The sequence below is a fragment of the Callorhinus ursinus genome, unplaced genomic scaffold, assembly GCF_003265705.2.
Source record: "Callorhinus ursinus isolate GAN/ISIS: 27379988/994484 unplaced genomic scaffold, GSC_fseal_2.0 scaffold1, whole genome shotgun sequence".
NCBI classification, from domain to species: Eukaryota; Metazoa; Chordata; class Mammalia; order Carnivora; family Otariidae; genus Callorhinus; species Callorhinus ursinus.
In genome coordinates, this window is record NW_027397063.1 from 118,169,183 (window position 1) to 118,191,749 (window position 22,567).

Below are 22,567 nucleotides of genomic sequence, written 5' to 3' on the forward strand. Positions count from 1 at the left end.
ACTCCTCACTGAGCAGGGAGCCCGATGGGGGCGCTCAATCCCAGGACCCTGGGATCATGACCTGAGCCAAAGGCAGACACTTAACGACTGAGCCACCCAGGCACCCCCCGATGGAGAATTTAAAGCAACAATCATAAAGATACTCACTGGTCTTGAGAAAGATTAGAAGACATCAGTGAGAACCTTACAACAGAGATAAAAGAGTTAAAAAAGAACCAATCAGAGATGAAGAATGCAATAAATGAGATTGGAATCAGGCTTGATGTAATGAACAGCAGGCTGGAAGAAGCAGAGGAATGAATTAGTGACTTAGAAAACAAAACAACGGAAAATAATGAAGCCAAACAAAAGAGAGAAAGAATGATGCAACATGAGAACAGACTTAGGAAATTCAATGACTCCATCAAACATAATAACATTTGTGTTATAGGAGTCCCAGAAGAAGGAGAGAGAAAAGGGGGCAGAAAATTTATTTCAAGAAATAATAGCAGAAAACTTCCCTAATCTGGGGAAGGAAAACAGACATTCAGATCCAGGAGGCATAGAGAACTCCCATCAAAATCAACAAAAGCAGGCCAATACCAAGCCATGTTGTAATTAAATTTGCAAAACATAATGATAAAGAAAAAAATCTTAAAAGCAGCAAGACAAAAGAAGTCCTTAACTTGCAAGGGAAACCCATCAGTGTAGCTGGAGTTTTTTTAACAGAAACTCAGAAGAAGAAAAAAAAGAAACTTGGCAAGCCAGAAGAAAGTGGCATGATATATTCAAAGTGCTGAATGGGAAAAATCTGCAGCCAGGAATACTTTATCCAGCAAGGCTATCATTCAGAATAGAAGGAGAGATAAGGAGTTTTTCAGATAAACAAAAACTAAAGGAGTTCATGACCACTAAATCAGTCCTGCAAGAAATAGTAAAGGGTACTTTTGAGTGCAAAGGAGAGACCAAAAGTGACAAGACAAGAAAGGATTAGAGAAATCTCCAGCAACAATGACCAAACAAGTAATAAAATGGCAATAAATACATATCTTTCAATAATTACTCTGAATGTAAATGGACTAAGTGCTTCAATCAAAAGACAGAGGGTTTCAGAATGGATATAAAAAAGAAGACCCATATAGAGAAGACTCTATATGCTGTCTACAAGAGACTCATTTTAGATCTGAAGACACCTACAGATTGAAAGTGAGGGGGTGGAGAAACATTTTTCATGCATATGATGTCAAAAGAAAGCTGGAGTAGCAATACTTATATTGGACAAACCAGACACTTCTGTTCTTGCATTGTTTTTATCCTGCCTCGGTATCAATTAATTTAACTTTCATTCTTGTTATTGGTCTAAGATTTCCTAGTTTTGGATTCAAGATTCATGATTCAATCTTGGTAACATGTGTTTTTAAGAATTATGTTTTCTTTTTCTAAGTTATCTGATTTGTTAGTATATAATTTTATAGTAAACCGTTATCACACTATGTATTTCTATGGTTATCTGTTGTATTGTTTTCTTTTCCATTTCTATTTTGTTTTTAGTCTTCTCTTGTTTTTTCTTCATTAATGTAGTTAAAACATTGCTAATTTTATTATTTTTGGAAAAACTGGTCATTATTTTCAGTGTTATTTTATTGTTCATTCTGGTCTCTTTTATTTGTTTCTGATTTTTCTTTATTTCCTTCCTCTACTAAATTTCAGTTAAGCTCCTTCTTTTTCTAGCTCCTTGTGGTGTAATGTTGTTTATTTGAACCATTTTTTTTCTTTTTTTTTTTAAATTTTTTTTATTGTTATGTTAATCACCATATATTACATCATTAGTTTTTGATGCAGTGTTCCATGATTCATTGTTTGTTCATAACACCCAGTGCACCATGCAAAACGTGCCCTCCTCAATACCCATCACCAGGCTAACCCATCCCCCCACCCCCCTACCCTCTAGAACCCTCAGTTTTTCAGAGTCCATCATCTCTCATGTGAACCATTTTTTTTCTTAATGCAAATATTTATAGCATGAATTTCACTCTAACATCTGTTTTTGCTGCATCCCATAGGTTTTAGAATATTGTGTTTCCTTTTTCTTTTGTTTTGAGACATACTTTGATTTGACTTTTGATTTCTTATTTGGCCCACTGCTTGTGCAGTAGTATGTTAATATTTACATATTAAATATTTAATATTTACACTATAGATTTTCCAGCTTTGCTTTATTGTTGATCTTTAGTTTTATACTATTGTGATTGGGAAATATAATTGGTATGATTCCAGTCTTCTTAAATTTGTAATATTTGTTATGTCTCTTTTTATGTGATTTTTAAAAAGATTTTATTTATTTGACAGACAGAGCATGCACACAAGCAGGGGAGTGTCAGGTAGAGGGAGAGGGAGAGGGAAAAGCAGGCTCCCCACTGAGAAGGGAGCCTGATGGGGGGCTCAATCCCAGGACCCTGGGATTATGACCTGAGCTGAAGGCAGATGCTTAACTGACTGAGCCACCCAGGCACCCCTCTTTTTATGTGATTTAACCAGGGCATTCTTCTGTGTGTACGTCGCGAAAATGTATATTTTACTTTTTTGGATGGAATGTATTACATATATCTTCTAGAACCATGTATTCTGAAGTATGTTTCAAGTAAAAAAAATTTTTTTTAAGATTTTATTATTTGAGAGAGAGAAAGAAAGAGCTAGAGAGCACAAGCAGGGGGAGCATCAGGCAGAGATGCAAGCGGGGAGCCCAATGCCGGACTCGATCCCAGGACCCTGGGATCATGACCTGAGCGGAAGGCAGACGCTTAACCGACTGAGCCACCCAGGTGCTCCTCAAGTAAAAATGTTCTTGTTGAAAAACAAAAACAAAAAACCCTTAACTGAGGGTACTCATTTAAAATAAAGCATATCAGAGGGAAGGTGGGGGGGAATGGGTGAAATAGGTGAAGGGGATTAAAACTACACTTAGCATGATGAGCACTGAGTAATGATATATAGAATTGTTGAGTCACTATATTGTACATCTGAAATGAACATAACACTGTATGTTAACTATACTGGAAGTAAAATTAAAAACTTAATAAACCAAAAAATATATTCCTCTCACCAATCATATACACTGATGATTGAAGGCACCTAATCCTGTTGGCTGAACATTTGACAAATCCCTTGTCATCCCCTCATCTTCCTCTCTCACTCATTTAATTCATTCAGCATATATTTCCTGGGTGCCTATCTGAGCTAAATCATCGTTTATGCTATGGGAATACACAAAGAAATAATGTTTCCTCCCTATCCTCCAGGCAGTTGTGGTTGAGCAGGAAGGCTTTGGGTAATGAGGCTGACCCTGAAGCCACACCGCCAAGATTCAAGCCCCTTAACCCCATGTTCTAGCCCAGTGACCCTGGGTAAATTCCTTAAGCTCTCTGTACCTTAATTTCCTCACCTATTAAATGAGATTAAAACACTATCTTATAGGATTATTGTGAGGACTAAATGAGTTAATATATAAGGGGTTTATAACACTGTGAAGCACACATTATTAGATCTAAGTCTGCACTTCTCAATATGGTAGCCATTAGCCACATGTGACTACTGAGCATTCCAAATGTGGTTGTTCAAATTGAAATGTTTTGGAAGTGTGAAACGCATAACTAATTTTGAAGGCTTACAAAAAAATGTAGAATATCTCAGTAATGATTTTGTGTATTCATGATGTGTTGAAGTAATATTTGGATATATTTGGTTAAATAAAATGTCATTAAAATTAATTTTACCCTGTTGTTAATGTGTCTACTATACAATTTAAAATGATATAAGTGGCTCATATTTATTTCAATTGGACAGTACTAATCTAAGTCTTTGCTATGAAAATAATAATGAAAATCAGAATATAACAAATACAGTAGAGGTATATGAACTGTGAGAAGAGCTACTCTAAGTGTGGACCACCAGCAGCTTCAGAATCAACTAGAAACCTGTTACAAATATTGACTGTTAGGTTCCTAAGTCTAGACCTACTGAATCAGAAACTCAGACTTTGCAATTGGTGTGTGTGTGTGCGTGTGCGTGTGTGTGTGTGTGTGTGTGTTAATGACTTCCATGTGATTTCAATCTCACCAAATTGGATAGGTCAGGAAGTGCAGAGGGATTGGTAACTAGTTCTGTTGGAAGAGAAGACCAGGGCAGGGTAGGCCATGCAGGAAATGGTCCAGGCATTCAGTAAGTTCCAAATACAAATAATAGGTAGCCTACAGTAGTGTTCCATCCCAGTCTGCTTGGCAACTAGAGCTGTGGTTTTTTTCTGGAAACAATGCCCTCTGGTCTGACTGGGTCTGTTGTCTTCTATACCTTTTTAATCCAAAGTGAGCCAAGAACAAAAGGAATCTAAACTTTCTGCCCTCGGTGAAATTAATTTGCATTTGTAAAGCACAACCTCAAAAGGTAGGTTTTTATTCCTAGTGTTGTGCTCATATCAGGTGGATGTGGAGCCAACTGGGTGGCCCAGGTTCAGAAACAGATTGCAAGAGAGCACCTGCAACAGCAGGAGCTAGCCCATAACAAGTGAGTGTTTCTAAATAGAACCGCTTCTTGAGAACATCATAAACCAGGGGAGGATTAGGAGTAGCTATAGAGATCAAGACAGGGGAGGATTAGGAGTAGTTATAGAGATCTTTTGCTCTTAAGAAACAGTTCTATACTAACTCCATGATTTTGCACTTTGGATTTATGGTCTTTATTTTCTCTTCAGCTCTTACTAAATGAATGCCTTTCAATTGATGAAGTCTAAATTCTGCCTTTGGTCTTCAGTGGAGCTATACAGAGGATTGCAAGTCCAGAGAAGTCCACACATTACGTTGTGGGTCTGATGCATTGTGAATTAAAGGATTTAGTAAGTTCATACTGCATTTCTTTTCCTGGGGGAGAGGAGAGCTATGGATAAGGGGCTCCATGGGACATCATCACCATCATCTTCACCACAGAGGAGGCTGTAGGTGCACAACAAACTCATCTTTATATGGAAACCTGTCTTTGCTCTCTGCTCCCTAGGTTTCATTTTATTTACAGCTTGTGTGTTCAGCCCTCTCTGCTCACAATGATGATATCATCTTCCCTCACTGGGAATTATGCTGTAGAAGTTTTAGGCCAGCACAAGGTTTCCATTAAATGATATCCTGGAAGTGGCATTGTGTCTATGGCTCTCACCCATGAAAGGAAGGGCAAGCATCAGAACATCAGTAGTGATAGCTGCCTCAGGTTTACTGGCAATTATGTTAATAATAATAATAATAATAATAATAATAATAATAATAAGTGATAGCTGTAACAGTGGTGGTGGCAGTATTAATGGTCAAGAAGATATTTATTTGGTCCTACATGTTTCAGGTACTGTGTTATATACTTTACTACTATGCCAGATTATATTTTTCAAACAAGACTGTCCCCAAATATCTCATCCTACAGGTTCTTCTTACAATGTGATGTTGACATTCATTGAGATCTGAGGTCTATGTTCCCTCCCCTTGTATCTGGGCAAACCCGTGACTATGGTAGAAGCGACACTATGAGTTCCAAGTTCTACTATGAGTTCAGAAAAGATGACATGCAATAAGATGATGCTGCCATTCTGTATGGATCACACAGAGATGGACATGCCCAAGGAGCCCCAGCTATTTAAGCCCCCAGCTGTAGGAGTCTCCCCAGGATCAACTGCCAGGCAGGTGAGTAAATTAATCTTCAGGTGATTTCAGCCCAGTTGATGCCAAATGAAGTAGAAATGAGCTGTCCACATTAAGTCCTGTCCAGAATGCAGGTTTGTGAGCAAAATAAATGGTGTCACTGATTTAAGCCACTAAGGTTTGGGGAAGTTTGTTACACAGCAATAGTAAGTGGAATGCTTATGTTATCTCATTAAACCCATATAATGACTTTTCAAGCTAGGTATTATTGCCATAGCTAACTTACAGATGAGGAAACATGCAAAGAGGTTTAAGTTCTTTGCTTGAGATCTCCCAGTTGATATGTGGCAGTGATGAGCTGCAAGCCCAGGTCTGTCTTGCTCTGTGTGCAGGTTCTGAGTCAGATCCTACCCAGCTTTGGCTCCACATCTCATTCACATGCTACAGTCCTCAGTGGGTCTGTACGCCTGCCTAGACATACCTGCTAGAGTACACCTGGACATCTGTAAGCAAAGATGACCACTGGGTTTTTTACTATGTCGTAAGAAAGAAGACTTACCTTTAAAGGTCTGCAGATAAGGCTTATTCCTACACTCAGTATGAAAAGATACTTGGCCTTGAAGTGGGAATGGGAAAAAAGAACACTGGCTGGCTTGAGGTTAGATTAGGGCCACAATATCTTAGTTCATACTTGGTGGACTTTTAGATGTTGGCTTGTATGTACGTACGTATTTTATGATCCATAATGTTATTTCCATCAGGAAATGTGTTCTAAGAGGTGAATGGCTTCTTTATTATCTTTTATTTTGGAGATCAATTGGTTTGTAAGCTGGAGACAACTCATTTGGAATAATTTTTCAGGGCTGTAGCAAAGTCAGCTCTGTTGCTTACATTTTCACCAGCTGTTATACCCAAAATGACAATGGAGCTACCCTTTGAATTGCAAGGTCCCAGAAACAGAGGGAATACCATCAGGGACAGCATAAAGCATAGAATGATCCAGTGCACAGCAAGTGAGAGAAAGGGTCACCAACCCCACTCATGGTAAACAGGGACCTTCAACCAGGTGGAGCAGCTCTGCTCCTGCAGAGCCAGTATGTAAACCAGAATCCCCAGGTAGCAAACAAAGAACCACTGCAGGGAGGGTCTGCGAAGTTCTCTCCATTTCTCTGGGGTTCCCACACGATAGGGCAGAGACTTATCTTGTGTGCAATCATACTAGAGGGCTAACTTCATCTTCTCATTCTTGCATACTCTTTCCCTTTCCATGGCTCCCTTTTGATTGATTCAGGGAAACATTTATTCCTTTCCTTTTAAAATTAACTTTATTGAGGTATGATTTATATGCAATTAAATCCACACATCCACACAATCTGTACAAAAGTGTACAGATTGACGAGTTTTGACAAGCGTACATACTTATGTAGCTACCACCATAATCAAGATATAGAACATTTCTGTCTCCCTGGAAAGTTCCCTTGTGTTCCTTTGCAATCAGATCTCCTCCCCTACACCTACTCCAGGCAACCAATGATCTGACTTCCATCACTATAGGTTTGTTTCTTCTGTTCCAGATTTTCACGTAAGTGGATTTAGATAGAATCTTTTGTGTCTCGCTTTGCAACATCTGTGAAATTTGTCCATTTGCTGCATCAGTGGTTTGTTCCTTTTTTATGGCTGCGTAGTATTCCATTACATGGCTATGCCCCAATTTGCATTCATTCATCTAATGATAAATATTTGGGTTGTTTCCAGCTTAGGACTATTATGAATAAAGCTGCTATGAACATTTGTTTACAAGTCTTTGTTTGGACATATGTTTTCATTTCTCTTGGGTAAATACCTAGGAGTAGAACTGCTGGGACATATGGTAAGTGTATATTTAACTTTGTTTAAAATTGTCAAACTGTTTTCTGAAGTGGTTTACCATTTTACATTTTTGTTTCGAGATTTAGTTACGTTGATTGACAGATTAATTGATTATTTAGATAATAAAGTATACTGGTATGATTGAAAAGTCAGAATGCAGAAAATACAGTGAAAAGTCTCCTTCCCAGCTGCAGTTCACCTGAAAGTAAGCAGTGTTACCAGCTAATTATGGACCTTTCAAGAGATAATTGAAACATTCACAAGCGAGCCCTTAACTAAAATTTCCCTTCCTATTCTTTATACAGCTGAATGTGTACTGGACACATCTTGCCTTTCTCACTTAATAATATATCTTGGATATTGTTAAAGAGATATTTTCCAATGTGTGTTGAGGAACTCTATCCCCATCAAGAGCTCTGTAAGAAAAATGTTCCCCCCAAAACTTGGGAAAATGCTGCATTCTTTAGCTACTTCTCAGAAATTCACAATGCACATTAGTGTATTAAAGGCTCCAAGAAGTCCTGTGATTGAAAAGCAAAGTTTCCAAAATTATTTGACCTGAGAATCTTTTTCTTTCCAGCAATATCTGTTTAACATTTTGTAGAACTAGAATTCTGCAGGATATTCTTGGGGAAGCACATATCTAGACAGACTAGTAAATATTTTAGGCTTTGTGAATATGATTTCTCTTGCAAGTACTCAGTTCTGTCATTGTAGTGTGAAAGCAGACAGAGGCAAGATGTAGATGAATGGGTGTGGCTGTGACTCAATAAAACTTTATTTACAAAAGAGGCAGCAGGCTGTAGTTTGCAACTCCTGATTTAGAATATTGTAGGATTTGAGATGAAGATGGATTGGCAATTTTAAGTTTTTAAAGTCTTTTTTCAAGGTCTGCTGTTTGCGCAGCTTTCTCCCTACAGTCTCCATTCCCTTCCCACCCCAATTAATCCTCCATCTCAAGGTTTAGAAGGACAGGAAGGGAGGAAAGGAGGAGACAAAAACAAAGGAAGAAGATGGGGGTGGAGACAGAAGGAAAAGGTGAGAAGGAATTGTGGAGAAGGTATCCTGGAGCAGAAGCTAAAGAAAATAAACACTACTAAGGGCTAAATGAATAGCTGCCTTTAGAGAAAGGTCCTCCTATATGCTTCTCCTCTCCTTTCTTTTTTGCCTCTCCTTCCCTTGTTTTCCCCTCTAAGCCCAAGCGTCCACATGGAACACTGGGAAAAGGGCATCCATGCTTCACATTCTCATGGTCCATTTGATTAAATAAATGTCCAGTGACTGAATGGAGAGTTTTGGATTCTGGGCTTTAGCATCTCCATCTGCAAGACCATGAAATCTTTGTTGTTCATGTCAAAACCATCTGAGGATACATCAGCTTGTGGCCAGACATGTAATTCTGGCAGTAAATTTTGTAAGTTTTTCCAGGCTAACAACTGGATAATAGATACAATAGTTATCTAAGGAAATTTTAGCTCTTCTATTTTAAGTACAAGATTTTGTCAACTATAAGAAGTAAAATACTATTGTTTTATGTATGGGTAAAAAAAAAATACAAACTATGACATATGCTTTCTTACAATTTTTTTTAAAGATTTTATTTATTTATTTGAGAGAGAGAACAAGCAGGGGAAGGGCAGAGGGACAGGGAGAAGCAGACTCCCCACTTAGTGCAGAGCCCGATGAGGGGTTCAATTCAGGACCCCAAGATCATGACCTGAGTCGAAATAAGATGCTTAACTAACTGAGCCATCCAGGTGCCCCACAATTACAATTTTTATTTTATACCTATTGAAAGAGCTGCTTTAGTCTTACCTAGACACTTTTATCATATAATTCCTTCACTTATGTCATTAAGTAATTGTCAACCCTTTTGCAAGCATCTCAGCAACAAAACACAACCTAATTTTAACTGCTTTGTTTCCTTTCCTTTGATCTCATCTAGAACTTGATTGTTGGCTTTGGACTATGGAATGGAGACCATTCTTACAATGATGGACATTTGTTCCATAAATATCAAATTTATGCCCTGCTGTCCTGCTTCGATGCCCTCTGCATACACAATAACTTTTTGTTTCAATGCTGAGTCACAGTGCATCTTTGTGGAGCCTTTAAAAAAAGCAGTTAAATATGCATCTGCCTCAAATGGAGAGATGAGCTGAACAACTACAACCAACATTCACCCGTGCACAGACAATAATAACTGTCATGAGTGTTGCCTGGCTGACAGCAACTGTAATAGGCATCCTGGCTTCAGAGACGTTACAAAGAACAGAAGTTTTTCTAACAACATAAACCTAGATGAAGATGTGTGCTTAAACAAAGTCCTAATTTCAAACTTTAAGGAGGTAAAGAAAACACCAAGTGCCTTGAAGCAGGAGGTTGTAGCATTTTTCTTCCTCACACCATTTCCAAATGCTGTATAGTGATATTCAGATACTTCCAGCTGAATATCTGTGTCCTGGAAGTCACCTGGATAGAAACAGGTCTAACTATGGAATTCCTGCAGGTGCTAACTTGATATGACCCACAAAACTGTATTTTCACACTTGTCCGCCCTCCTGCGAGCTCAAAAAAGATCTATGGTTTACATAATGAATTATGCATAAAAATGTGAAGTGCTGATCATTTTAAAGTAAGAAAATCAGAATTGAACTATAGCTAGTTTTTTTTAAACATGTGCTTAGCACATATGCCAAAGGAATGTGTAAAGGAAAAAGCTAAATTAGAAATTTATATTCCTGTAAAAAATGGCTTCATGACATTTAAAGTAAGATTTGACAGGCTACTGTTACAGGCACCTTAAAGCCCTCTCTAGCTGGGCTTGCCAGGTTCTGTTTGGTGGGGTAGTAAGTGCAGGGATCTAGTGAGGCATGTATGTATGTTGGTGTGTCAGGGAAAGCACCAAGCTATACTGTGAGCTAATTCTCTTGGTCATGAATCTTGTATCTTTCTTTCCTGAGGTTCAGACCCAGATCTGTCTAACCCCAAACTCCTGTTCTTTCCATACTCTGCCATTTCACAAATGTGCTGCTAGAACCCATGTCAAAACCCCAATATTTCTGTTCTATACAATTTATTGTAGTAAACAAACTTCCTGGCAAAGCTTCCCTGGAGATGGGGATGGCTGCCATGTGATGTTCTGGATGCCAGCTCATCCTTCTGTGCCCATTCCAGCATGGCCAAAGTCTGTCAGATGCCTGATTACATTTCTTGGGTGGCTCCACAGAAGAGTGAATCTCCAGATATGTCCCCAGCTCAGAGCTTCACTGGCATGCACCTAATATGGTGTATGCCATGCTCCCACCACAGACATGGAAATCCGAAATGATATAACTTATTTATGGTATGTACCTTTCATGCTTTCAAAAAGTCTTCAAGGTGGTTTACAACAGAACAGGCACAAACATAAGTCTTGTAATATAAAAACTGAGATCAAGACTTTACAGAGCAATAAAAAGATTAAAGTGAGCTGAAACAGAGGGTGGAAACAAATGCAACAGGGAGAAGCAAGAGCCACCTGTGAAATTCTGTGCTGCTCACCCTGCCTCCCATTGCTAAGCAACCTTAAAGGACGCAGACAAATCAATGCTTCTCCAGAATGTCAAAGAATAAAATTTAGGAGCAATCATGTGCCTGCCTGGTGCTTGTGAAGGAAAGTTTGGGAAATGGGCTGTATGATTAAATTGGATAGTAGCCAAGACACAATGTTGTTCTTCTGAAAGGTAGAGTCTGAGTATAGCAACTAGAGAAGACATTGAGGTCCTTGGCTGGCTCCAAATCTGCCTCCATGTGTGTAAGAAGTGATTATTTCCGGGGCGCCTGGGTGGCTCAGATGGTTGGGCGTCTGCCTTCGGCTCGGGTCATGATCCCGGGGTCCTGGGATCGAGTCCCGCATCGGGCTCCTTGTTAAGTGGGGAGTCTGCTTCTCCCTCTCCCTCTGCCTTTCCTCCTGCTTCTTCTCTCTCTGTCTCTCCCGCAAATGAATAAATAAAAATCTTAAAAAAAAAAGAAGTGATTATTTCCTCTTACTGCACTACCTTCATCCCAATTCAAATCTCACACCTAGTACTTCTCTGTCAATCTTGAAGCATGAAGGTAATAGAGCTGAGACAGACTCCATATGCTCACTCCAAGTTAGGTTAAGGTCTTAATTTATTGAATCAGAGTTGAGAAGAATGCACAGAGCAGAAGCAGATACAGCAATTCTTGGCATGGGACCCTGGGTTTCCAGTTCCCTAGTGGATAGGATTTTTACAGTATCTGGAGTCACACCAGATTATTGTTATGTCATTGCTCTTGTAGGCTCAGATCTTACATCTTCATTTTTCAAAGAACTAAGGCTAATAATGTATATGCTTCAGTTTAATGAGCCCTTACAAAGAACAGAGTCTCCTGACTCTTAAGCCCAAATCAGCATCAGATTGCTCTCCTTATCCTGAATTCATGAGGCCTGGGGTGGGTGGGTGAAAGTAGCATTATTAATACCCTGCAGCCCTTGAACAATGTCTTTGTCTCTAGTTTTCTAGTATTCTAGAAAGAGGTTTCCCCCAACCCCCAGCATGTCATTCTGCTGCTCAAATATCTAGCTGGCTTCCTTCAGTTTAAGAAGTTTCAAGGTATTAAAGAGGGCACGTACTGAATGGAGCACTGGGTGTTATACGCAAACAATGAATCATGGAACACTACATCAAAAACTAATGATGTAATGTATGGTGATTAACATAACATAATAAAATAAAAAAAAAGAAGTTTCAAGATCAAGATCACATAGGTAGTAAAAAAAAAATCTCATCGGTAGTAAGTGGTAGGTCTGAAACTTGAACTTGAACAAGGGTTTTCTAACTATTCAGAGCTATAACTCCCCACCAAATAGGAGAATGCATGGCAGCACCTAAAATTTCTAAGCCAACTGAAGCCTCTGTTTTAGCTTATCATTTCTGTTCGGTTAACTTGAAAATAAAGTTGTAAACAAAAGTCTCAGAGTAGTCACAGGATCATCCAATGATGCAATCTCAAAGTTTAGGAATGGAGGTAACATTAGCTTTTAAGAAGACACCAATATTGTATTCTAGAGTATTTTTGTGTGCATCTAATATATAGTTCCCAAATTTGGCTCACCACTGGAACCAACAGGATTTTTGGAAACTCCTCTGATGAATCTATGAGAAGCCAACACTGAGAATCACTGATCTAATAATAATAGCTGCACATTAAGTGGTTCCCATAGCCTGTCTCATTGAATGGGGCCTGAGAGGAACTGGAGGTAGTACAGAGAGTGAGGTGTTTGGAATCAGACAGTTCTTAATCCGTATCCAGGTGGCTCAAGAGAGTGCTTCTAGCTGTGTGATTTGGGGCAAATTGGTCACTTTAAATCTCACTTCCTTCATCTGTAAAGTGGAGACTTAGGATGATTTGGTGAGAAGATACATGAAAGTATTTCTCAGTGTCTGGTATGGTCATTGTGGCTGCTGTTATAATTATTATTAACCCTGAGGATGTCTTCTTCCTTGAGCATCATGGCTCTAACCATATATCAGCCTTCCCAAGGGTTCAGAACAATAGCAAGTGAGAACATGGGGACACTGAGAGAGCACAATGGAAAAAAGTCCACCATGCTCCTTGACTTTCTAAAACAGTCTCACAAAAGTGGGGTAAGGCCACCCAGGGATGTGCAATTATAAGGAGAGGTAGGGGAATATTCCCTGGAGACCATGCTTTCTTATAAAAAAACATATTTATAAGCAGGGCCCTTTGGGTGATTGAAAATTAGCCCCTCCCTACCAGATACACATGTGAATTAATCCTGAGGGTCTCATAGGAGCAACAGTTCAGGTCGCAAACCAAGGCTGACATGATTTATTTCTCAGGGCTTTGAAAAAAGCAGCACTGGAAGGTAAAGCCAGTCCTCCAAATGTCCAGTCTTGCAGGCAAGGGAGGTCACAGTTGGACCACAGTGATGCCAGTGGTTTTTCCTACTGCTTTCTCTTCCCACCTATACTCCCAATTTCAATAAAACCAATTGTCACAATAGCTGTTTTACAACAGATTTTGTGGAAAAGTATCACAAAAAAGTCCTTCTCAGTCCTCTTTTAGGAATGTTTATCAATATTTTCTTCTATTTGTTTCATAATTTCATCTTTTACATTTAACTATGTAGTGGATATTGTGTGCCACTCAGATTCTGTCTTCAAGACTAAGGCTCTCATCCACCAGTTGCTGGGAGTGTTGGCTGCTGAGGGCTCATAGCTGAATTCTTCTGGAATTTCTTTCAGCTAAAGGCAGCGGTCTCATCCAAGATTACAACCCTCTGGGGTAAAGCTGGTTGAAATCAGGGTACAAAGGCCATTGTCTCAATTTGGAACAACTTTGAAGGGCCATTCTAGATCCACAACTTCCCCTGGTGTGGGCTGAGCTCTCTATGTTGACCGTATGGCAGCCTGACTGTCCCTCTGCTCCACCAGACTAATTGACTCAGCATTGAACCTTCTACACAGCAAATCTCCTTAACTAGACTGTTTCCTAGGGAATCTTGGATGAACAGCTAAATCCACTTGAAATTTACTTTCATATAACGTGTGTTGTGAATCTCTAACTTATTGTTTCTAAATATTTAATTATCTCAGTAACATTTATTGAATTATCCTCTCTCCAGTTTTTGAACTGCTACCTTTATTATATTTTAAATTCTTAAATATACCAGAGACTGTTTCTGGTCTATGTGGTCTGCTTCTCTAATTTGTGCACTTTTTGTACCTGCAATACAATATTTTAACTATTACTTTAGGACATATTTTGACTTTTGGCAGAGAAAGCCCCTCCTCCTTACTCTTATTTTTAAAAAATGTCTTTACTTGACCATAGAGTTGAGGGTCCATTTCTGGGCTCTCTATTCTGTTCCATTGATCTATGTGTCTGTTTTTGTGCCAGTACCATACTGTCTTGATCATGACAACTTTGTAATAGAGCTGGAAGTCTGGAATTGGGATGCCGCCAGCTTTGCTTTTCTTTTTCAACATTTCTCTGGCTATTCGGGGTCTTTCCTGGTTCCATACAAATTTTGGGATTATTTGTTCCATTTCTTTGAAAAAAGTGGATGGTATTTTGATGGAGATTGCATTGAATGTGTAGATTGCTCTAGGTAGCATTGACATCTTCACAGTGTTTGTTCTTCCAATCCATGAGCATGGAACGTTTTTCCATTTCTTTCTGTCTTCTTCAATTTCTTTCATGAGTATTTTATAGTTTTCTGAGTACAGATCCTTTGCCTCTTTGGTTAGATTTATTCCTAGGTATCTAATGGTTTTGGGTGCAATTGTAAATGAGATTGACTCCTTAATTTCTCTCTCTTCTGTCTTGTTGGTGTATAGGAATGCCACTGATTTCTATGCATTGATTTTATATCCTGCCAGTTTACTGAATTCCTGTATGAGTTTTAGCAGTTTTGAGGTGGAGTCTTTTGGATTTTCCACATAAAGTATCATATCATCTGCAAAGAGTGAGAATTTGTAGGGATCCGAAGGGGTACGTGCACCCCAATGTTTATAGCAGCAATGTCCACATAGCCAAACTGTGGAAAGAGCCAAGATGTCCATCGACAGATGAATGGATAAAGAAGATGTGGTATATATACACAATGGAATATTATACAGCCATCAAAAGGAATGAGATCTTGCCATTTGCAGCGACGTGGATGGAACTGGAGGGTGTTATGCTGAGTGAAATAAGTCAATCAGAGAAAGACATGTATCATATGACCTCACTGATATGAGGAATTCTTAATCTCAGGAAACAAACTGAGGGTTGCTGGAGTGGTGGGGGTGGGAGGGAGGGGGTGGCTGGGTGATAAACATTGGGGAGGGTATGTGCTATGGTGAGCGCTGTGAATTGTGCAGGACTGTTGAAGCACAGATCTGTATCTCTGAAACAAATAATGCAGTATATATTAAGAAAAAAAAAAAGAAGACAGCAGGAGGGGAAGAATGAGGGGGGGTAAATCGGAGGGGGAGACGAACCATGAGAGAAGATGGACTCTGAAAAACAAACTGAGGGTTCTAGGGGGGAGGGGGTGGGGGGATGGGTTAGACTGGTGATGGGTATTAAAGAGGGCACGTTCTACGTGGAGCACTGGGTATTATGCACAAACAATGAACCATGGAACACTATATTAAAAACTAATGATGTAATGTATGGTGATTAACATAACAATGAAAAATTAAAAAAAAAAGTCTTTACTACTTTTGCCTGTTCATTCTTCCAAATGAACTAGATGATTTTCTATGGGTTAATACAAAATTCCATTATTAGAATTTTGATTTGAATTTCATTAAGGTTACAAACTAATTTTGGAAATCTTTGCAATACTAAATCTTTCCTTGAGATAGAATCTGATGTCTCTGTCCATTCATTCAAATCTTTTATGCATCTTAGTGAAATTTTGTAGTTGACTTTATGTCTTGGCCATTGGTTAAATATAGCTTTTCTTGTATTACAATGGAAATAGTTTTTCTTACATTCTATGTTCTAGATGTTCACTGCTGGAATACAGGAGAACTATTAGTTTTTAATTAACTTATTTTAGTGAGGTGTAATTTGCGTACAGACCGAGAACAAGGCAAGAATGTTCTCTCTCACCACTCCTTTCAACATTATACTGGAAGTCCTAACTAACGAGACAATAAAGAGTAATAAAAGGGACTAATAAGGAAATAAGAGGTACAGATTAGGAAAGAAGAACTAAAGTTGCTTGCAGATGACAGAACTGTCAATGCAGAGTATCCCACAGAACTGACAAAAACCAAGAAACAACAAAAAATCCTGTAACTAATTAAGCAAGTCAATTGTTTTCCTATATATCAGCAACAAACAATTGGAATTTGAAATTTGAAACACCATACCATTTATATTAGCACTCCCACCCCAAGAAATAATAAAAATCTAATAAAATATGTACAAGATCTATATATAAGGAAAACAACTCTGATGAAAGAAATCCAAGATCTAAATAAATGGAGTGATAGTACATATTCATGGACGAGAAGACTCAATATTGTTAAGATGTCAGTTTTCCCCAGCTTGATCAACAGATTCAACACAATCCCAGTCAAAATCCCAGAGCAAGTTATTTTGTGGATATCAACAAACTGACTATAAAAATTACATGGAGAGGAAAAAGACTGAAGAATACTGAAGAAGAACAAAGGATTGACACTGCTTAAGTTAAAGACTTACTATAAAGCTACAATAATCAAGGCAGTGTGGTATTGGTAAAAGAATAGACAAACTGCTCAATGGAACAGAATAGAGTCCAGAAATCAACCCACACAAATACAGTCAACTTATCTTTGACAAAAGAACAAAAACAATTCAATGGAGAAAGGACTGTTTTTTCCTCAACAAATGGTGCAGGAACAACTGGATATCCACAGGCAAAAAAAAAAAAAAATGAATCTAGACTGATTTTACATCTTTCACAAAAATTAACTCCAACTGGGTCATAGGTCAAAATGTAAAATACAAAACTATAAAACTAAAAAGTTTTAGGAGAAAAATAGGTGATCTTGGCTCTGGTGATGAGTTTTTAGTTATAACACAAAAAGTAGGATCCATAAGCAAAGAAAAAGATAAGCTGGACTTAATTAAAGTTAAAAACTTCTACTCTGAGAAAGATACTGGAAAGAGAATGGAAAGCTACAGATTAGAAGAAAATATTTACATACATCTGATAAAGGACATATCTAAAATTACAAATAACTTTTAAAACTCAGTAATAAGAAAACAATCTAATTTAAAAATGGGCAAAAGATTTGGACACCTCAACAATGAAGATAAACAGATGGCAAATGAGGATACAAAAAGATGTTCAACATCAAATGTCATTAGGGAACTGCAAATTAAAACAATGAGATACTGCCACACACATATTAGAATGGCTAAAGTCCAAAAAACTTACAATATCAAATGCTGATGAGGATGAAAAAACAGGGACTCTCATATTGCTGGAGGGAACGCAAAATGGTACAGATAATTTGGAAAACGGGCAGTTTCTTACAAAGCTAAACAGTCTTATCATGTGATCTCACAATTGTTCTCTAGGTATTTACCAAATGAGTTGAAAACTATGTCCACATAAAAACCTGCACATCAATGCTTATAGTAGCTTTATTCACAATTGCCAAAGCCTGGAAGCAACCAAGATGTCTTTTTATTTTTTTTAAATTTTTATTATGTTAATCACCATACATTACATCATTAGTTTTTGATGTAGTGTTCCATGATTCATTGTTTGTGCATAACACCCAGTGCTCCATGCAGAATGTGCCCTCCCCAATACCCATCACCAGGCTAACCCATCCTCCCACCCCTCGCCCCTCTAGAACCCTCAGTTCGTTTTTCAGAGTCCATCGTCTCTTATGGTTCGTCTCCCCCTCTGATTTCCCCCCTTCATTCTTCCCCTCCTGCTATCTTCTTCTTTTTTTTAACATATATTGCATTATTTGTTTCGGAGGTACAGATCTGTGATTCAACGGTCTTGCACAATTCACAGCGCTCACCATAGCACATACGCTCCCCAATGTCTATCACCCAGCCACCCCATCCCTCCCCCCCAACTCTAGCAACCCTCAGTTTGTTTCCTGAGATTAAGAACTCCTCATATCAGTGAGGTCATATGATACATGTCTTTCTCTGATTGACTTATTTCGCTCAGCATAACACACTCCAGTTCCATCCACATCGTTGCAAATGGCAAGATCTCAATCTTTTTGATGGCTGCATAATATTCCATTCCATATATATATATATATATACCACACCAAGATGTCTTTCAATAGGTGAATGAATACAGAAACTATGGTATATTCCATACAATATTATATTCAGTGATAAAAAAATGAGTTATCAAGCCACAAAAAGGCAAAATGCCTTTAAGTGAAAGAAGCCAGCCTGAAAAGGCTATATATTGCATGATTCCAACTTACAGTAATATTTACATATATTAAATGTGCAGTATACACCCATTAGTCAGCATTCCAATCAAGATACAGAACAACTCCACACCACCTGAAACCTTCTTTATCCTCCTTTTTAGGCAATACTCTCCCCTCAGAGCAACTACTGTTCTATCATCAGAGATTAGTTTTGTCTGTTCTTGAACATCACATAAATAGAATCATAAGCTATTAATTTTTTTGTATGTTGACTTTGTAATTGTATACTAACATCTACTACTCATTCTAATGGTTTAGGATTTTTGAGAAAAATAATGATATTCTGATAACTATTACTCCTAAGTTTGTTACTCTTACTTTTTATTTTATTTTTTTAAATTTTATTTTATTAGTCATCATACATTACATCATTAGTTTTTGATGTAGTGTTCCATGATTCCTTGTTTGCATATAACACCCAGGGCTCCATTCAATACGTGCCCTCCTTAATACCCATCACCAGGCTAACCCATCCCCCCACCCCCCTCCCCTCTAAAACCCTCAGTTTGTTTCTCAGAGTCCATAGTCTCTCATGGTTCGTCTCCCCCTCCGATTTACCCCCCTTCATTTTTCCCTTCCTACTATCTTCTTTTTCTTAAACATATAATGTATTATTTATTTCAGGGGTACAGGTGTGTGATTCATCAGTCTTACACAATTCACAGCGCTCACCATAGCACATACCCTCCCCAGTGTCCATCCCCCCAGCCACCCAATCCCTCCCACCCCCCACCACTCCAGCAACCCTCAGTTTGTTTCCTGGTTACTCTTACTTTTCTTTCACATCTTATGGCATTGATTTCAATATCTAGAAAAGGTTATTTAACAATGATGGTGGTGGGCATTCTTGTTTTGATCCTGGTTTTAATGGGAATGACTATACGTAATAACAGTTATTAATGTTAGGTTATATCCTTCTCTGTCAATTAGTTAAGAGCTTTTATAAAAGGAATGGCTATTAAAATTATCAAATATTTTTTCTGTAAAATATTGAGATGGTCATTCAACAATTCTTGTTAGATCCCATGGCCTATTGGTCTATATTAGTACCTACCAATAGGCAATCCATCTTGGCATTCTTTGAATAACTGAATTCATTTGATTCTGATAAAACTGTGTTTCAGATTGTTATATCTATATTTATGATCAAGACTATTCCATAAGTTTGGGGGGTGTGTGTGTGTGTGTGTGCTTCAGGCACCAGGTTAGGTTTTGGTAACTGGGTTACATGAGCTGTATAATGCAAAGTGAGTTTTAAATGTTTTCTGTAATCTGGGCCACTTTATACAGCATGTGAAATATTTGTTCATTAAACATTTTGCTTTAGTCTATTTGTAAAACAGTAAAAACTCCTCTTTGGAGATAATTCTTTGACAATTTAAGAACTTAAAAAATTTGACAGCTCAAACATAACTCCCATGCTTACATCTGGTTTTCCGTATAATTTTGGTTATTTGTGTTTTTCTAGAAATTGTGAATTTTGTTGAAATTTTCACTCTAAACACATAGTCCAAAGTATAGTACAAAGTGTAGCCTTGTTTAAAAATTTACTCATACTTTTCTCATATTGAATTTTATTTTGTTTTCCCTTTTTAAATAGACTTGTCAAACTCACATTTATTTTTTCAATCAACCTCTGAATATACTCATAAATTTGACTGTTTCTGTAATTTCTGATTTACTTTAAAAAAATTTTTCTCTTCATGCTTTAAGTGTATTTTGTTGTTCTTTTGATTTTTTTTGAGCTGAATTCATAGCAATTTATCTTGATTCTTCCTTATTCAATGATGAAAGCTTTCAAGGCTATGGCTTTGTCTGAATTGAGCCTTAAGGATTTTCATTTTGCTTGTGTATTCAGAATCTCTCATCAATCCTTTACGTATGACTATTTCTATAGAATATTTTAATCACCTTTCAGCCATAAACTTTGACATGTAGCTTTTGCACTGCTGTAATTTTCTATGTAATCTGCATTTGAAATTTTCACTTTCTTTAATACCTAATATTTATTTAGGATGGTTGTTTTAATAGCTGTGAGATTTTGGTTTAAATTTTTATTTTTTTATTTCTAACACACTTCTATTGTACTATGAAGAAAATTTACTTTTTTTGAATTTAGTGAGGCTTTTCTTTGTTCACTATAAAGTAATTTTTAATAAATGATCCATGGATATTTGATTATCATCTGTAAGATACAAAGTTTGATATATACTAATCAAATTAACCTTATTAAGCATATTTACATTCTATTTATTTTTGACTCCACGATTTATTGACGACTAACTATGGTGTGCTAATTTTTCCATAACAATTGTGTTTCTTTCCAGCTTTTGTCTTCTAATAGCTTTGCTCTCTATATTTCTGTGTTATACATTATATGTTCTTTGGGAGTCACACCTTTTATAAAACAATCCTCCTATCCAGAACTTTTATCCCTGGAGTTTTATTTTAACAAATATTAATACTGCCACTCCTGTGTTATTTTCTCTTATTTACTTTTTTGATTTAAAAATATATTTCTGCTTTATTTTTGTCCAGTTTTTCTCTATCTTTGTATTTGTGAATCTTTTGTGTCATTATGTTTTAGGTGAATAGAGAACATAGCTATATTTTGTTTTAGGTCAAAGTCCTTATCATCTAATAGGGACTTTATTTACATTTATTGACATAAATATTAGGTCTTATTTCTCTCATCCTGTTTTGTGATTTCTATTTTATTGTTTGTTGTTTTGAGGTTTCCTTGTTTTTAAGCATACATACTGCTATTGTCCTGCCATAATTACATTTCTCTAATTATCTATGCTAAACATGAAACTTTTATTTTATTTTTAAAAAATGTTTTGAGGCACCTGGGTGGCTCAGTCGTTAAGCGTCTGCCTTCGGCTCAGGTCATAATCCCAGGCTCCTGGGATTGAGCCCTGCTTTGGGCTCCCTGCTCCACGGGAAGCCTGCTTCTCTCTCTCCCACTCCCCCTGCTTGTGTTTCCTCTCTTGCTGCCTCTCTCTGTGTCAAAAAAATAAATAACATCTTTAAAAAAATGTTTTATTTATTTATATAAAGTAGGCTCCATGCCCAATGTGGGGCTTCACGATCCTGAGATCAAGAATTGCATGCTTTAGCCAGGCAGGCACCCCTAAACATGAAACTTTTAATCTCTCACCTTTCCAGCAGTCCCACATAAAGCAGGAAATTTACCAAGCCAGTGGGCCTCGCACATTTCTGTTTATAAACAATTGTACTTATTTAAACAATCTGTTCCAAAGAACTACTGGCAAAATGCCAATTGTTCTTCATTATTCTACCAATTAAACTACTGAGCACTGGTGCCAGGGACACTGTGTATCAGTTAGGCTTAAAATGTCATTTAAAAATAAAACTGCTTGAAGACAGATCAGAAATTAGCATATAATTAATTATAAGAGATCTTGGCCATAGTTTCCACATTCTACTCTCTTCTGTTATAGACTGAAGTCAGATTGCCTCATCATAGATAGATAACTTCAGATCAGCTCCAAGGAATGGTAAAGAGAGACACCAAGAATTTCCTCTCCTCAAGGACTGTAACTCACAAATTCTAACTCATCCTCCACTCCTGCTGGATAGATTCAGTTAATGTCCTCCTGGCTGATCATGCCCGTGACTTTGCTCTGGCTACTTTTCTCCATCCATAATGATCTTTTCCATCAACCCATTTATAAAAAGCTCAGCTCAAATATCAGTGATTTTCCTGACAACTCGCTTCTCTGAATGGCTAAAGAAGTGAGTTTGTTGTCCAGTTTATAGGATCTCATTTGCTGTCTTATAATTATGTATGTGTATTAAGTGTCTCCTCAATTTGATTATGGGATCCTTTAGAGCAGAAATACTCTCTTATACTTTAATCATGGAATGACAAGATTTCATGATTGGAAGAATTTCAAAACTCATCCATAGATTGAGGACCAGGAAGACCAAGTTACAGTACCAGATCTTTTTCTGACTCAATGACTTTCAGAAACTTAATTCATTTCTTTGGACCTGCAAGATGGAGATGAGCTCCAAAGCCACTTCAAAAGT

At 37.6% G+C, this 22,567-nt stretch overlaps 1 protein-coding gene across 14 annotated transcripts in view; it reads right to left on the bottom strand.

The window, feature by feature from the left end:
* TMEM108 (transmembrane protein 108) overlaps positions 1 to 22,567 on the bottom strand; it is a 747,136-nt gene that overhangs the window by 39,895 nt on the left and 684,674 nt on the right. The window lies entirely within an intron of this gene.